We start from the raw sequence: 15,907 nt of genomic DNA on the forward strand, positions 1-15,907 counted from the left end.
CACAACGAAGAGTAGCCCCCGCTGGCCACAACTAGAGAAAGCCCTCATGCAGCAACAAAGACCCAACGCAGCCAAAAATAAATAAATAAATTTATTTTAAAAGCTAATAAAATAAAAATTTTTAAAAATAAAATAAAGTGATAAGCATCTTCTAAAATATTGGATATTAATGCTTAGTGAGCTCTCAGGTTTGTAGTTCCTATGTCTGCCATGTACCTTCACATTTTCTGTATGAGCCATTCCCCACCCCCCAACCCCTGTCCACGCATTTGCTTAATCTTCTCTGGCTTTCAGAATCAAGTGGCTAAAGGAAGAAAAGCTTAGTAAAGGGACTTAGGTTCCCTTTTTATCTACTGCTTCTTTATTGGCACCATTTCCTACTCCCCAAACAATAACTAAAAAAGCAAAAACTAATTTTCAATAAAAACCCTTTTATAGGGCCTCCCTGGTGGCGCAAGTGGTTGAGAGTCCGCCTGCCGATGCAGGGGATACGGGTTCGTGCCCCGGTCTGGGAGGATCCCATATGCCGCGGAGCGGCTGGGCCCGTGAGCCATGGCCGCTGAGCCTGCGCGTCCGGAGCCTGTGCTCCGCAACGGGGGAGGCCACAGCAGTGAGAGGCCCGCATACCGCAAAAAAAAAAAAAAAACCCTTTTATATTAACAGTTTTATGGCAGGTCAATGCCATATTGCCTATTCTTGGATTGTGGGGACTGTATCTGTGGGGTTTCCCAGGACAAGGAGCCCCTAGAAAGCTGGAAACATCAACCCAATTATGCACTTAATTCCTTTGTCAAGTGCTATAACCAAAGACCACACAGAGATGGTAAACCATAAGGCTTATATTTAGTATGAAGGGAACAACAGGCATATAGAGGGATCGCTCCAAGACTGTCACTTCGGGGACCTCTCTGCCTGCCCAGTCAGTATTCCTACAGGAAGTGGGGCTATTGTTAGGGATGACCTTAAGTGAAAGTGCTTAAATGTTTTCTGTGTGAGGTTTGTATGATAATAGTCAATATTAGTTCTCTCTCTCCTCTCTTGCCTGTCTCTCTGTCCTCCACCACCACTAACAACTTTTACAGCTACTGTGATTTATCTAGAAGTGAAATACCAGTCCAGAGACCTCCAAAGTCAACATGGAAATGAAACCTCAGCAGAGCAATGTCCATTCTGTTACCTCCTGTCCAGGGCACTTTTTGCTACCCAGAGGTAGGCTGGGGCCAAAATTCTTGGTGGGTTTAACTCACCCCAGATAGTCAGAAACCAGATAGACAGGGAAGATAGGAAGGAAGGCTTGGTCCACAGAAACTGAAACGGCTCAACATTATAGTCAACTTAGTGCCGCTTGGCCCAACCTTAAGCCCTTCTAATCTCTTCTGTTCCTATCCCTGAAACCTTTATGACTCTGGCCTTTGTGTTCTTTTCTAGGTGACCAGGGTGATATTTAAAAGAAGACAGGAAGCTATAGTAACATGCAAAGCAGATTTGGAATTAGGGAATGTTCTCCTTGGCTCCAGGTTCCAGACTTCAATTGTTTCATTCAACTTAAATTTTATGAGTACTTACTTAGGCCAGGTATTTGGTGAGACTTTGAGATAAGGATTTGCGTAAGATTTAGTCCCTGTCCAGGAAGAGTTCATAATTTGGTGGGGAACACACAAATATGAACAAATAATTGCCATATTATAAAGTGCAAGTACTAGAATAGAGGTGCTATGGGGAGCACTGTCAGTAAAAAAATCCTCAGCCAGTCTGGTTTTGGGGCCAGACCCAGTCGACTCCTGTTGGTTTCTGGAGCCAATCTGGAAAAAAGAAACTCAGGTGGAGTCTGCAAGCTCATAATGCAAAGGCTGCGGAGCTGGGAAGGGGTAGTGGCTTGCCCACCACCTCCAGAGGCAGCGGGAGGGGGGCGGCTCAAGGAGCTCAGTGGGTGCCTTCACCTGTTTGCTCATTGCTCCTGAGGACCATCAGGGTCTCCTTCATTTCCCTCTATGGATACCAGAGCTGTTGGAAGGTAAGCTGAGGCATATTAAAATTTGGGGAAGTTTGAGTAAAAACGAATTTGAATTGGGCAGCGCCAAACTGGAGGTGGTTGGGGTCGCTCTAACTATAGGAGGTCGGGGGAGAGACTTCTGTGGAGAAAAGGCAGAAGCAAAGTAAGGAAATTATTGATTGGTTATTACTTAAAGTCTAGTTGGCTGTGTGTGATTGGTTGTCCTTATCGCTGTGATTTTGAAACCTTGAGGCATTTATAGGCTTAGATTCTGGCCTGCTTACATAGGCCACCATGGCATTAGAGCCACATCAGTCTAATGGCCTCCTTATTTAATTAATTTAACAACATATATATAAATATTTAGACATGTCTCTGTATTAAGCTAAACATGAGTTCATACTAATGTCTCCAATTCATATCTACTACCCTGTGGATCATTTTAGCTTCTTCCCTTTGCTTATCTGTACCCTCCCACTCCAACAGTAAGAAAACTGGCTCCTATAATCCGCCATCAGGTACTTAATTGTTCAATTCCAGTCTACATGTATAGTGGTTTCAGAATTGCTAGCCTGTACCCTCAGGGGAGACAACTTTATCAACCAGAATAGAGTGCTTATGTACAGTCCCTTTTGCCTATATTCTTAGACACAACTCATTTACAAAGTTACTTAGGTTTGCACCTTTGCCCCCACCCACTTCAGGAAGGTTCTTTCATACATTTGTAAAACAGATTCTTTTTTCATATTCTGCATTCTGACCTTGTATCTCTTGATCTCCTAAATGGTTTTTCATTTTAGTTACATATATTAAGTTTTACTCTTTGTGCTATAAAGTTCTATGGCTTTTGAAAAACGTGTAAAGCATCCACCATTACAGTATCATACAGAATAGTTTCACTGTCCAGAAATATTCCCCTGTGCTTCACCTATTCAACCCTCCTCCTCTTCTCCAAATTCCTGTAAACCAGTGATGTTTTTACTGTCACTATAGTTTTGCCTCTTCTAGAACGTCATATAAATGGAATTATACAGTATGTAGTCTTTTCAGACTGGCTTCTTTCACCTAGAAATATATATTTATGATTCATCCATGTTTTTGCATGGGTTGATAGTCCATTCCCTTTTATCCCTCAATAGTATCCCATTATTTGGATGTACCACAGTTTGTTTATTTAGTCACTTACTGGGGAACATCTTGGTTCCTTTTAGTAATTATGAATAAAGCTGCTATAAACATTCACATCCAAAAAAAAAGATCCTCATAGAAGAAATATTTGAGCTGAATACTGAAGGAAAAGGAAGAGTTTACTAAGGAGAATGAGTGAGAACAGCATGAGAAAGGGCAGAGAGGGATGAAAGAACATGGCATGTTTGGGGGCCATCAGAAAGTTTTCCCTAATTGAAATGGTACATTTATGATGACAAAGTTGGAAAGGTAGGATGGGACTAGATCATAAAGATTCATGGAGTGTGGACTTTATCCTTATAGACCAATGTTTTCCAACTTCACTTATTCATATTCTACCTTCACCATTTTAATTTCTTAAATCTAGGCAATAAAATCTTTGAAATCATTAGTTTAATATATTTTCTTATGAATATTAAAATAAAAAGTATGCCTATTAAAATAAAAATGTATTCATTTGTCTCCCAACAGTGGTACACTATAACTGTTTAGAAAGATAATTCTGAGAGTGTTATATGAGAGAGAGTGGATGGAGGAGTCAAACGGGATTATTTTAAAGGCTATTGAAATACCGAGAGATGATGAAGTTCTGAACTAAAAAAAGCCTTATTGGCAGGGATGGTAAAGAGGGGAAGGACTTTAAAAGAGGTTTAGGAACTAGAATAGACAGGATTTATTAATTAGAGGAAGGTAAGGATATTTTTGAACTAAAATCTGGATTTGGTGACTAATTAAGTGTAAGGGTGGAAGATTACAGAAAAGGAAAGATCTAGAATTACTTGCAGGTCTCTTGTCTTGGAAGTGAATGATGGTACCAGTTAACCCAAGCAGAGAACAAGAGCAAAATTAGGTTTGAGGGAAAAAATTTCCCTCGAAAATTTATTTAATTGAAAATTTATTTTAAGTTACAAATACAATATGTTCTCACTGTAACAAGTGAAATAAAAAATGCAAGAAGATAAAGTTAAAAATCTCCCCTTTCATATCCCCCTCCCCTCCCCTTGTAACACTGAGGGTACCAATTTGTGCAGTCTTTCACACCTTCTTCATGTGTGTGTATTTATGCACACAAATATGATTATTTTTTATAAAAATGAGGTCATATTCTCTCTCCCTCCCTCTCCCCCCTCCCCCACCTCCCTCTCTCTCCGCTTTGTGCTTCCCTCCACAGCACCTGCACATCACTCCACAGCAGTAGCAGGCCCGAAGGGGTAGGTAACAGCAAGAACAGGGGCCAAGAAACACAAGTCAGTAAGAGCCATCCACCGGAGGCAAAACTCGTAGCTAGTATCGCACAGGCACAGGTCTGTATAGTCTCCCTCGGGTCCGATATACAGGGATAGAGCATGCTATCCTCACCACATACAGCTCACCGCTTGAAGCAAAGTTCTCACGGAGTCAGGCGCGTCCTGACAGTGGCCCCTCCAGTTTTCCTCATGGTTGAAAGCGTCCTGGCAGTACGCGCACGGCCCACTCGGAGCGCTCCCTGTCCTCCTTCCACCACCGGGACTTGCCCCGGAATGAATGTGTCTTGATCACGCTGGCCCCACGCTGATGCCAAAGTCTGAGGAGTCCTCATGGGGGTAATTGTAGTCGTGCTTAAGGACCTTGTCCTTGGCGAAGCGCAGGTACGAGCCCGCATCTTCCAAGGGGTTCAGGTATTTGTCCCTCGCTGGCGTCGGTAGTCCTCGTAGTGTGCATCATCCAGGTCTTCTCCCTGGGTTGATGTGCACGATCTCCTAGTCGTCCAGGAAGCTCACCTGGCAGTAGGGCCTTGCCATCAGCTGTTCCAGGTGATAATGGTCTGTGGGGTATGGGTCGTGGAGGTGACCCAGGGTATAAATCCTCTGGTGCTCACAGGATGTGAGGGAGGAGATTGTCCGAATAAGTTGTTCCTTCTTCTGAGACGAATTATTGATAGAACTGTCTGTAGCTGTTGTAAAAATGTCATTGCAAAGCTCAGCTTCGCTACGGATGGTGGAAGATGATGTTGAGCTTCCTATAAGGTCTTCGATTGCTTTCCTCACTCAAGGCTTCGGACAGTAAGTCAAAACTTACTATTGTTGACCTTCCAATGATGAAAGGTTGGGTTGGCTTTGGTGTAGACCAATTCCTTTCTTAAATAGCATTCCAATACCACCAGTGTGTCTTTCTGTCATTCACCATGGATGAGAAAGCCGATTTGTCATCCGGGTGCATGACCTTACTGATCCCACCTTCCTTCCTGTGGAAACCATCCCCCGGCTGGAGTCATCTGAGGTCATAACCACAGCCTTGACGTGCATAATATAGCTGTCCTCACCTGCATGTGTTTCTTTGGTCATTTTCCTGTTCACCTACATACCTGTCCTGTGGCGGTGGGCAGCCTTCATTTTCCTGTCTGCTCCCCCTCCCCCTTATTCACATCTTGGAGATGGCCTGATTTGGTTGGGGGGTGGGGTGGCTAGAGCAAGGCAACTGAAGTGCCTGGGCAGGGGTGCATAGGCAAGGTAGCGGGGGCTGGGACTGAGCACCCTGGGGCCAGGGGGTGGAGGCCGGCAGGGGCTCTGGGGACTTGGGAGCGGGTAGAGCGGAGAAGGGAGCGATTTGGGTGGAAAAACAAATGTGCCACTGAGAGCCGGGGAGTGCTGAGAGAAGGAGAGGGCCAGCTGCCGGAGGGGGCTCAGTCCCAGGTTGCCCCCTCCCCCACCCAGGCCAGACCAATCACGGTTTTGGGGGAGCTGCACCTGCGAGGCACTGCAAGGTACCCCACTGAGCTACATCTCTCCACTCCACCGATTTACTCCATATTGGATTCTTACCATCGTCAAGAGGAGGAGCTTCCCTTTACTTTTCTTTTTTTTTTTTAACATCTTTATTGGAGTATAATTGCTTTACATTGCTGTGTTAGTTGCTGCTGTATAACAAAGTGAGTCAGCTATATGTATATGTATATCCCCATATCCCCTCCCTCTTGTGTCTCCCTCCCACCCTCCCTATCCCACCCCTCTAGGTGGTCACAGAGCACCGAGCTGATCTCCCTGTGCTATGCAGCTGCTTCCCACTAGCTATCTATTTTACATTTGGTAGTATTTTAAAGTCCATGCCACTCTCTCACTTCGTCCCAGCTTACCCTTCCCCCTCCCCCTAAGTCCATTCTCTACGTCTGCGTCTTTATTCTTGTCCTGCCCCTAGGTTCTTCAGAAAACCTTTTTTTTTTTTTGATTCCATATATATATGTTAGCATACGATATTTGTTTTTCTCTTTCTGACTTACTTCACTCTGTATGACAGACTCTAGGTCCATCCACCTCATGACAAATAACTCAATTTCGTTTCTTTTTATGGCTGAGTAATATTCCATTGTATATATGTGCCACATCTTCTTTATCCATTCATCTGTTGATGGACACTTAGGTTGCTTCCATATCCTGGCTATAGTAAATAGAGCTGCAATGAACGTTTTGGTACACGACTCTTTTTGAATTATGGTTTTCTCAGGGTTTATGCCCAGTAGTGGGATTGCTGTGTCATATGGTAGTTCTATTTTTAGTTTTTTAAGTGACCTCCATACTGTTCTCTATAGTGGTTGTATCAATTTACATTCCCACCAACAGTGCAAGAGGCATTCCTTTTCTCCAAACCCTCTCCAGCATTTATTGTTTGTAGATTTTTTGATGATGGCCATTCTGACTGGTGTGAGGTGATACCTCGTTGTAGTTTTGATTTGCATTTCTTTAATGATTAGTGATGTTGAGCATCCTTTCATGTGTTTGTTGGCAATCTGTATATCTTCTTTGGAGAAATGTCTGTTTAGGTCTTCTGCCCATTTTTGGATTGGGTTGTTTATTTTTTTGATATTGAGCTGCATGAGCTACATGTGTATTTTAGAGATTAATCCTTTGTCAGTTGCTTCATTTGCAAATATTTTCTCCCATTCTGAGGGTTGTCTTTTTGTCTTGTTTATAGCCAAAGCAATCTTGAGAAAGAAAAATAGAGCTGGAGGAATCAGGCTCCCTGACTTCTGACTATACTACAAATCTACAGTAATCAAGACAGTATGGTACTGGCACAAAAACAGAAATATAGATCAATGGAACAGGATAGAAAACCCAGAGATAAACCCACACACATATGGTCACCTTATCTTTGACAAAGGAGGCAAGAATATACAATGGAGAAAAGACAGCCTCTTCAATAAGTGGTGCTGGGAAAACTGGACAGCTACATGTAAAAGAATGAAATTAGAACACTCCCTAACACCATACACAAAAATAAACTTAAAATGTATTAGAGATCTAAATGTAAGGCCAGACACTATAAAACTCTTAGAGGAAAACATAGGCCGAACACTCTGACATAAATCACAGCAAGATCCTCTTTGACCCACCTCCTAGAGAAACAGAAATAAAAACAAAAATAAACAAATGGGACCTAATGAAACCCTTTTCTTTCTTTTTTTTTTTTTTTTTTTTTTTTTTGCCGTACGCGGGCCTCTCACTGTTGTGGCCTCTCACTGTTGTGGCCTCTCCCGTTGTGGAGCACAGGCTCCGGACGCGCAGGCTCAGCAGCCATGGCTCACGGGCCCAGCCGCTCGGTGGCATGTGGGATCTTCCCCGACCGGGGCATGAACCCGTGTCCCCTGCATCGGCAGGCGGACTCTCAACCACTGCGCCACCAGGGAAACCCGAAACCCTTTTCTTATAAGGACACAAGTCATATTAGGATCCACCCTGATGAGTTCAACTTTACTTGACTACATCTGCAAAGACACTTGCTATAGACTGAATCTTCCTATTCCCCCAAAATTCATATGTTGAAATCTGATTTCTAATGTGATGGTATTTGGAGGTGGGGGGCCTTGGGGTTGAATAAATTGTGAGGGTAGAGTCCTCATGAATGAGAATTACTGCCCTTTCAAAAGAGACCCCAGAGAGCTCCCTTTGCCCTTTCTGCCATGTGAGAATACAAAAAGTCAGCAGTCTGCAACCTGGAAGAGGGCTCTCCCCAGAATTCAACCATGCTGGCACCCTGATCTCAAACTTCCAGCCACTAGAACTGTGAGAAATAAATTTCTGTTATTTATAAGCTACCCACTCTGTAGTACTTTGTTATAGAAGCCTGAACTAAGACAGCCCTATTTCCAAATAAGGCCACATTCACAGATACGGGTATTAGGACTTCAACATATCTTTTTATGGGATACAATTCAACCTATAATAGTAATTTTTGATATGTTAAGGCTTGAGTCTGCCATTTTATTATTTCTTTTCTGTTTGTTTCCTCTGCTTCCTGTTCTTCTTTCTCTTTTTTTGCTTTCTTGTGCTTCCTTGAACATTTTTAAGGATTCTATCTTGATTTATTTATAGTATTTTGGGGCACACTGCTTTGTATATTTTCTTAGTTGTTGCTCTAGGAATTATAATATAAATATGTAACTTATAAAAGTCTATTGATATTGGTATTTTACTACTTCAAGTGCAGTAGAGAGACCTTACTTTCATTTAGATCCCTTTACCATATCCACTTTAAAAATGTATAATTGTCTTAAGTATTTCCTCTACATATACTGAGACACCACATCAGACGGTGTCATAATTTTAGCTTTAACCATCAAACACGGTTTCTTAAGAGGATAGTATACCCTTATTATTATTTTTTTTAATTTTATTTATTTTTGGCTGTACTGGGTGATACCCTTATTTTTGCCCATTCTGATGTTCTTTCCTTTCTAAAGTTCCAGGCCTCCTTCTTTTATCATTTCCTTTCTGTTTAGAGAACTTCCTTTAGCTGTTCTTTAAGGGCAGGTTTGTTAGCAACAAATTCTCTCGGTTTTCCTTTGTATCAGGGATAGTTTTACCAGACATAGAATTTGTGGTTGACAGGATTTTTTCTGAATAATTATTTTTTAGAACAGTTCTAGGTTTACAGAAAAATTGAGAAGATAGTACGGAGAGCTTCTGTATACCCCACATTCAATTTCCCCTATTGTTAACATCTTATGTTAGTACATTAGTATGGTACATTTGTTACAATTAATGAAGTAATATTGATACCTTATTATTAAAGTTTATACTTCATCCAAATTTCCTTTGTTTCAACCTAATGTCCTTTATCTGTTTCAGAGCCATCCAGGATACCACATTACATTTAGTCATCATGTCTTCTTAGGCTCCTCTTGGCTGTGACAGTTTCTCAGATTTGTACTGCTTTTGATGACCTTGATAGTTTTGAGGATCACTAGACAGCTGTTTTATAGAATACCCTCTGCTGGAATTTGTCTGATGCATAACAAAACTGGAGTTATGGGTTTTGGGGAGGAAGACCACAGAGGTGAAGTACCATTTTCATTGCATCATATCAAGGGTACATAATATCAAAATGACTTATCACTTTAGATATTCACCTTGAGCACCTGGCTGAGGTGGTGTTTGTCAGGTTTCTCCACAGTAAATTTACTCTTCTATCCCCCTTCCCATATTGTACTCTTGGAAGTCACTGTGTGCACCCAAACTTGAGTAGAGTTTTGCTCTATCTCCTTGAGAGCAAACTATCTACATAAATTATTTAGAATTTTGATTGGGAGATTTGCCTCTTTTCCCCCATATATGTATGTATGTGTGTATGAATAAATGTATGTTTGTATGTATGTATTTATCCATCCAATCAGTCAATCATTATATCAGTATAGACTCATGGGTATTTATTTTATACTTTGGATTATAATACAATACTACTTTTTTGTGTTGCTCAAATTGTTCTAGCTTTGGCCATTGGGAGCTCTTTTAGTTGGCTCCTGTGTCCCTTTGACATACCCCTATCATTGTGGTTATTTTTCCTTTTGAGCACTTTCTTACTTTCTGGCTCTACAAGATGTTCTAGGCTCATCTTATGTGTTTCCTGCCCTAATCTGACAGTTCTGCTCTTTCTGTGCTTGAAAAATTTTGTGCCACTATCTTCTGGCCTGCATGGTTTCAGGTGAGGAGTCTGTTATCATTCAAATTGATGTCCACTTATAAGTAGAGCATCGTTTTTCTTTGGCTGACTTCAGGATTTTTTCTGTCTTTCATTTTCAGAAGTTCAATTATGATGTGTCTTAGCATGGATTTCTTTGTAATTCATCCTTTCTAATAGCTGCATACTATTCTATATGTGGAGATATCACAATTGAAATGTATGCTACAGGCATATAATCACTAATACAAAAATATACATATAAAGAATATTTATTGCAGCATTATTGTTAGTGGCAAAAAATGTTCCCATCTTAGACTGTAAGATCAAAGAGAGTGTGTTATTAATTGCGGGGATGTCCTCAGTGCTGTGGGCTGAGGGAATCATATTCCTCAGTTGATAGCATATTGTCATCATTGGCTCATGCAAGATTCCTCCCTTGTTTGTATGTTTTCTTTTAGCCCCGTTCTCCACTCCCATCCCCTCTTCACCCCTCAGGCAACCATTCCTTAATGTATATCCTTTTGTTTGAATATATTCTTATAAAATGCAATTTGTTATTTTATGTGTGTATTATTTTAATTTAAACAAATCATATTGTGTTAGACATTCCAATGTTTTTTTTTTCACTCTGCACACTGTTGTAGAAGCCATTCCAATCAGATGCTTGGGATGAACACAAACACACTACTGTATAGAAGATATATAACCAGCAAGGAACTACTGTATAGCACAGGGAACTGTACTCAATATTCTGTGATAACCTATATGAGAAAAGAATCTCAAAAAGAATGAATATATGTATATGTATAACTGAATCACTTTGCCATACACTTGAAACTAATACAACATTGTAAATCAACTATACTCCAATAAAATAAAAAACAAAGAAAAAAAAAGCATCTAAGGCATTCCCTCTAACTGCCGTATAGTACTCCAAGGTATGTGTCTACCATATTTTCCCTATCAGCTTCTCCAGTGATGGACAAGCAGATTACCTCCACCTTCCTGTTAACACAAACAACAATGTGATGAGCATACTCATACATGCACCTTATGGACCTGTGTGGCAATTTCTTTGGCATATAAGAGATATATATATACATGTATTTCATATTTTAATAGATATTGCCAGATTACTTTCCTGAAAGGTTACAGTAAGTCTTACTTCTACCAGAGGTGTATGAGAGTCCCTGTTATCCCTAATCTTTGCCAACATTGGATGTTATCATTCTTGTGAATTTTTGCCAGCCTTGGTGAGAAACATTGCATTTATTGCTTTAATTTGCATTTTCCTGATTACTAGGTGAGATTGGGCATCTTCTCATATGTTTCTGGCAACTTGAATTTCTTCTGTAAATTGCCTTGTTTAGAACTGAATTCTGAATGTGTTGAGTTTGTCATCTAGGAGCATCTAGATGACCTGTCTAGTAGGCAACTCAGAATATGAGTCTGTAGTTCCAAAGAGAATTAGAGTTGGGAGATAGCAAATTGAGAGTTGACAGTTTATAGATGAGAGCCAAAATCATCTAAATGGGATCTAAATGATAGGGTCATTCTTTTTTTTTTTTTTTTTCTTTTTGCGGTATGCGGGCCTCTCACTGTTGTGGCCTCTCCCGTTGCGGAGCACAGGCTCCGGACGCGCAGGCTCAGCGGCCATGGCTCACGGGCCCAGCCGCTCCGCGGCATATGGGATCCTCCCAGACCGGGGCACGAACCTGTATCCCCTGCATCAGCAGGCGGACTCTCAACCACTGCGCCACCAGGGAGGCCCGATAGGGTCATTCTTGAAAACAGTGTAAAGTGAGGAAAGAGCTGAACAGAACCCCTGCAAATACATTTAAGCAGCAGATAGAGTCAGGAAGAATGTGAGAAGGAAAAGTCACAGAGGAGGGAGAGAAGCAGGAGAGAGTGATGCCAGGGAAGCCAAAGGAGGAGAGATCGTCAAAGAAAAGGATGTGATCAGCCATGTCCAAGGCTACAGAGAGGCCCAGTGAGATTAGGACTGAAAAGTATCCGTTAGATTTGCAATTAGGGCATTATTTGTCACCTTAGTGAATGTAGTTCCAATAATATGGTGAGGTCAGAAACCAGATTGCAGGGGTTGAGAAGAGACTCAGAGGTAAGGAAGTAGATATAGTGAGAAATAGATGATCCTTTAAAGAAGTTCAGACCTAAAGGGAAGGAGAGGGGTAGCAGTTAGAGGGATTATAAGGTTTGGGGAGAGCTTCATTTGTTTTAAGAAAAGATACTTGATCATTTGTACAGGCTGAGAGAAGGAGAGGTTAGAGGCAAGAGGAAGAGAGATTTTCTAAAATGTCCAAAGTGGAACTCCTGATTTCCCTTCCAAATTTGCTTCCCAAAACTTTCCAATCTCAGTAAATGGCACCACTATCACTTAGTTTCTCAACCCCCAAACCTGGATATGATGCTTGAGTCCTCCCTTTCATCCCTTTCTCTCATTCCATTTCATGAACAAATGGGAATGCTGGGAGAGCACCTAAATTTTCTAATATTCCAATAACCTTACCTGGCTCATTGAAGCCCTCCCAGAGCAGGATGTAGGAGCCACGCAGGTCAGGGTCAGAAAGAGGGTGAGCTTGCTTTTTATTTCCTGACCACGTTCAAGGGTAATAGTCAATTTTGAGAACAGAGCAGATGCTAGCCTCTTTAGATATTAAGAACAATACTTTCGCTTCAATGCTGTGTTTAAAATTCATGGTGAGAAGCATCAGCAAAACAGCACAAACCTGTGATGTAACTCCTCTTCATAATAGGTATTAATTCTGCTCTTCCTTCTAGTTCTCTGGCAAGATAGAGAGAGGATTCGGCTCCTGTCTAATAATGAAAGAGAAGGACATGGGTAGGGGCTGAGTGTGAAGGAAATTAGCCTATGTTTGAAAATCTACTCTGGGCCTTAGAACTCACTAGACTTAAATCCTTAACAGCAAGGAGTGTGTCTGTACCCTCAACACCCGGCACATAGTGTCGGTGCTCAATAAGTGTTTGAACCTAAAGAGCTAAATTACCTCATTTAATCCCGGCAATAACCCTATGAGGTAAATACTTTTACCCACATTATATAGATTCGGATACAAAGGCTTAGAGAATCTAGTAGCCTGCTCATTATGGGAATGTGCATGTGTAAATTGTGGTGCAGTGAAAACGCAGGCCTGTGGTTTGGGGTAAGGGGATGAGGCTGTGGCAAAGAGGGTAGCTCTTTCTGGGCACTGACCTGTTTTAGAGCAGGGTTTCTCAGCCTGGGTAATTCTTTGTTGTGGGGGGCTGTCCTATGCATGTAAGATGTTCACTAGTATCTCTGGTCTCTACCCACTAGATGTCAGTAGCACACCCTCCCACCCCACCACATGGTGTAAGTCAAAAATGTCTCCAGGGCTTCCCTGGTGGCGCAGTGGTTGGGAGTCCGCCTGCCGATGCAGGGGACGCGGGTTCGTGCCCCGGTCCGGGAGGGTCCCACATGCCGCGGAGCGGCTGGGCCCGTGGGCCATGGCCGCTGAGCCTGCGCGTCCGGAGCCTGTGCTCCGCGACGGGGAGAGGCCACAGCAGTGAGAGGCCCGCATACCGCAAAAAAAAAAAAAAATGTCTCCAGACATTGTGGACAGTTAAAATCACCCCTGGATGAGAATCACTGCTTTAGAGGCTCACAGAGCAGGGCTGGTGCTGCCCAGGAGCCTCTTTATACTCAAAGAGAGGGACTCTTCCCCAGTCTTTTCTCCCTACAAAGTCAGTGGTAGAGAAGCTGAAATGAATACAAGTTGACGTTGGCCAGTTCTAAGTCATAGACCTTTTCTGTGCCCTTTATTCTCCTTCCTCTCTTGTATATTTCTGTTTTTCCCTTCCTTGGGTCCCCCAACCCCGCCCCAGCCCTTTCTCCCATTTAGGCTAAAGTTATGCTTTGTATGAGAACTGCACCCCATGGGCACTAGAGTAGCAGTCACTCAGGGTGTTTTTGAACTTTCTGGTAAAATCCAGGCCCTTTCTGCTAACAAACTTTACTCCAGTCCCTGAGGCTGGTTGGCTCTCTCCCCCATGGTCTCCTTTGTCACATGGAGATACCAGTCATATTTGTGAGATTCCATCCATTATTAACAAAATGGTGGAGTCAGATCTATCCGAATCCAAGGCCCGTGCTCTTACCTTTACCCCTGTGGTTTTCAAACTTTAGCATGGGTCAGAATTACTTGGAAGTCATGTTGCCAGATTTTGAAAAAATAATAAAAACCAAACAAACAAACAAGACGCCCATTAAATTTTAATTTGAATATAATTATGTACCAAATATTGCAAATATTTATAGGAAAAAAATATTTGTTGTTTATCTGAAATTCAAAATTAACTGGGCCATTTTGTATTTTATCTGGTAACCTTGCCTAGAAGGCTTATTAAAACACAGCTTGGGCTTCCCTGGTGGAGCAGTGGTTAGGAATCCACGTGCCAATGCAGGGGACACGGGTTTGAGCCCTGGTCTGGGAAGATCCCACATGCCGCAGAGCAACTAAGCCCGTGCGCCACAACTACCAAGCCTGTGCTCTACAGCCCGTGAGCCACAAATGCTGAATCTGCGTGCCACAGCTACTGAAGCCCGTGAGCCTAGAACCCGTGCTCGGCGACAAGAGAAGCCACCGCAATGAGAAGCCCGCGCACGCAACAAAGAGTAACCCCCGCTCACCGCAACTAGAGAAAGCCTGTGTGAAGCAACGAAGACCCAACACAGCCAAAAATAAATAAATAAAAATTAAAAAAAAAAACACAGCTTGCTGGGCCTCACTTCCCAGAGATTTTGAATCTGTAGGCCTGGATGGGGCCTGAGAATTTATGCATGCTGGTCTAGAGACCACTTTTGAGATCCATGGCACATAGGTTAAATGGTGAAAGATAAGAATGTTTCTGTGAAGCTTTTCCCTTTGATCCTCACATCCCACCAAAGCAGAAGGGAAGAAATGGCTAAAGCTTAAAGCAGGGTTCTACTTTTTTTTTTAACTACTGAACCACCTGATCAGAAATCCATTTGTGAGGGTATATGAATTTTTATTGATAACAATAGTCTGCTAGCTATTCAAAACTATGAATTTTGAACAATAATACAACAACATTCTAAAAGTGAGATTAGGAAACTTTATTCATACCATTTACCAAAGCCAAGTGTTAGTCATTGCTCAATTTTGATTACATCAATGAGGATGCTTCGTTTTATAAACTGATTCCTGAGAACTATGTGATTATCACAGTCTTTAAAATTTTTTTCTTTAATCACTGCTTTCGCTAATCACAGAAGTAATGTGTGCTCATTAACTTTTAAGCAAACAACCTAGAAAGTTGTGACTTTGAAAGAAAAATTCTCTATAATCCTAGTCCCAAGAGATAAGCTCTGTTAACTATTTGCTGTACATTTATAGGGGCCCTTTGCATAGTGCTGATATGTATGATTTTATTTATTTTTTAACAAAAATTAAACCATTATGAACTCATGGATTTGAATATATTTGATATCTCGGACACACCTTGCACATTTCCTGCCCCAAACCTGGAATCAGCCACTTCTCCAAAAAGCCCTGGTTCCTTTTTAGTGGGAAATGGTATTTCAAGGCCACAGTCTAGATACTAGCGGTGCTCATAGGTGCAGGGCTGGTCACTATTTCTAAGCCTTTTAAGAAAAAATGCCTCATGAGTTCACACAGATACTTTAATTCAAAGTCAGGCCTACGGGATTTTAGTTAACTCCTGTGTTATATTTGAATCTCCTTTCTTTCAAACTTGAGAATCTCGGTTCCC

General features: G+C 41.8%; 1 pseudogene; it reads right to left on the reverse strand.

Annotated features, from left to right (window-relative positions):
• Positions 1-1,743: 1,743 nt before the first annotated feature.
• Positions 1,744-5,505, reverse strand: LOC132481658 (sprouty-related, EVH1 domain-containing protein 2-like; annotated as a pseudogene).
• Between the last annotated feature and the right edge of the window lie 10,402 nt (positions 5,506-15,907).

This window comes from Mesoplodon densirostris, chromosome X, assembly GCF_025265405.1.
Source record: "Mesoplodon densirostris isolate mMesDen1 chromosome X, mMesDen1 primary haplotype, whole genome shotgun sequence".
NCBI lineage: Eukaryota > Metazoa > Chordata > Mammalia > Artiodactyla > Ziphiidae > Mesoplodon > Mesoplodon densirostris.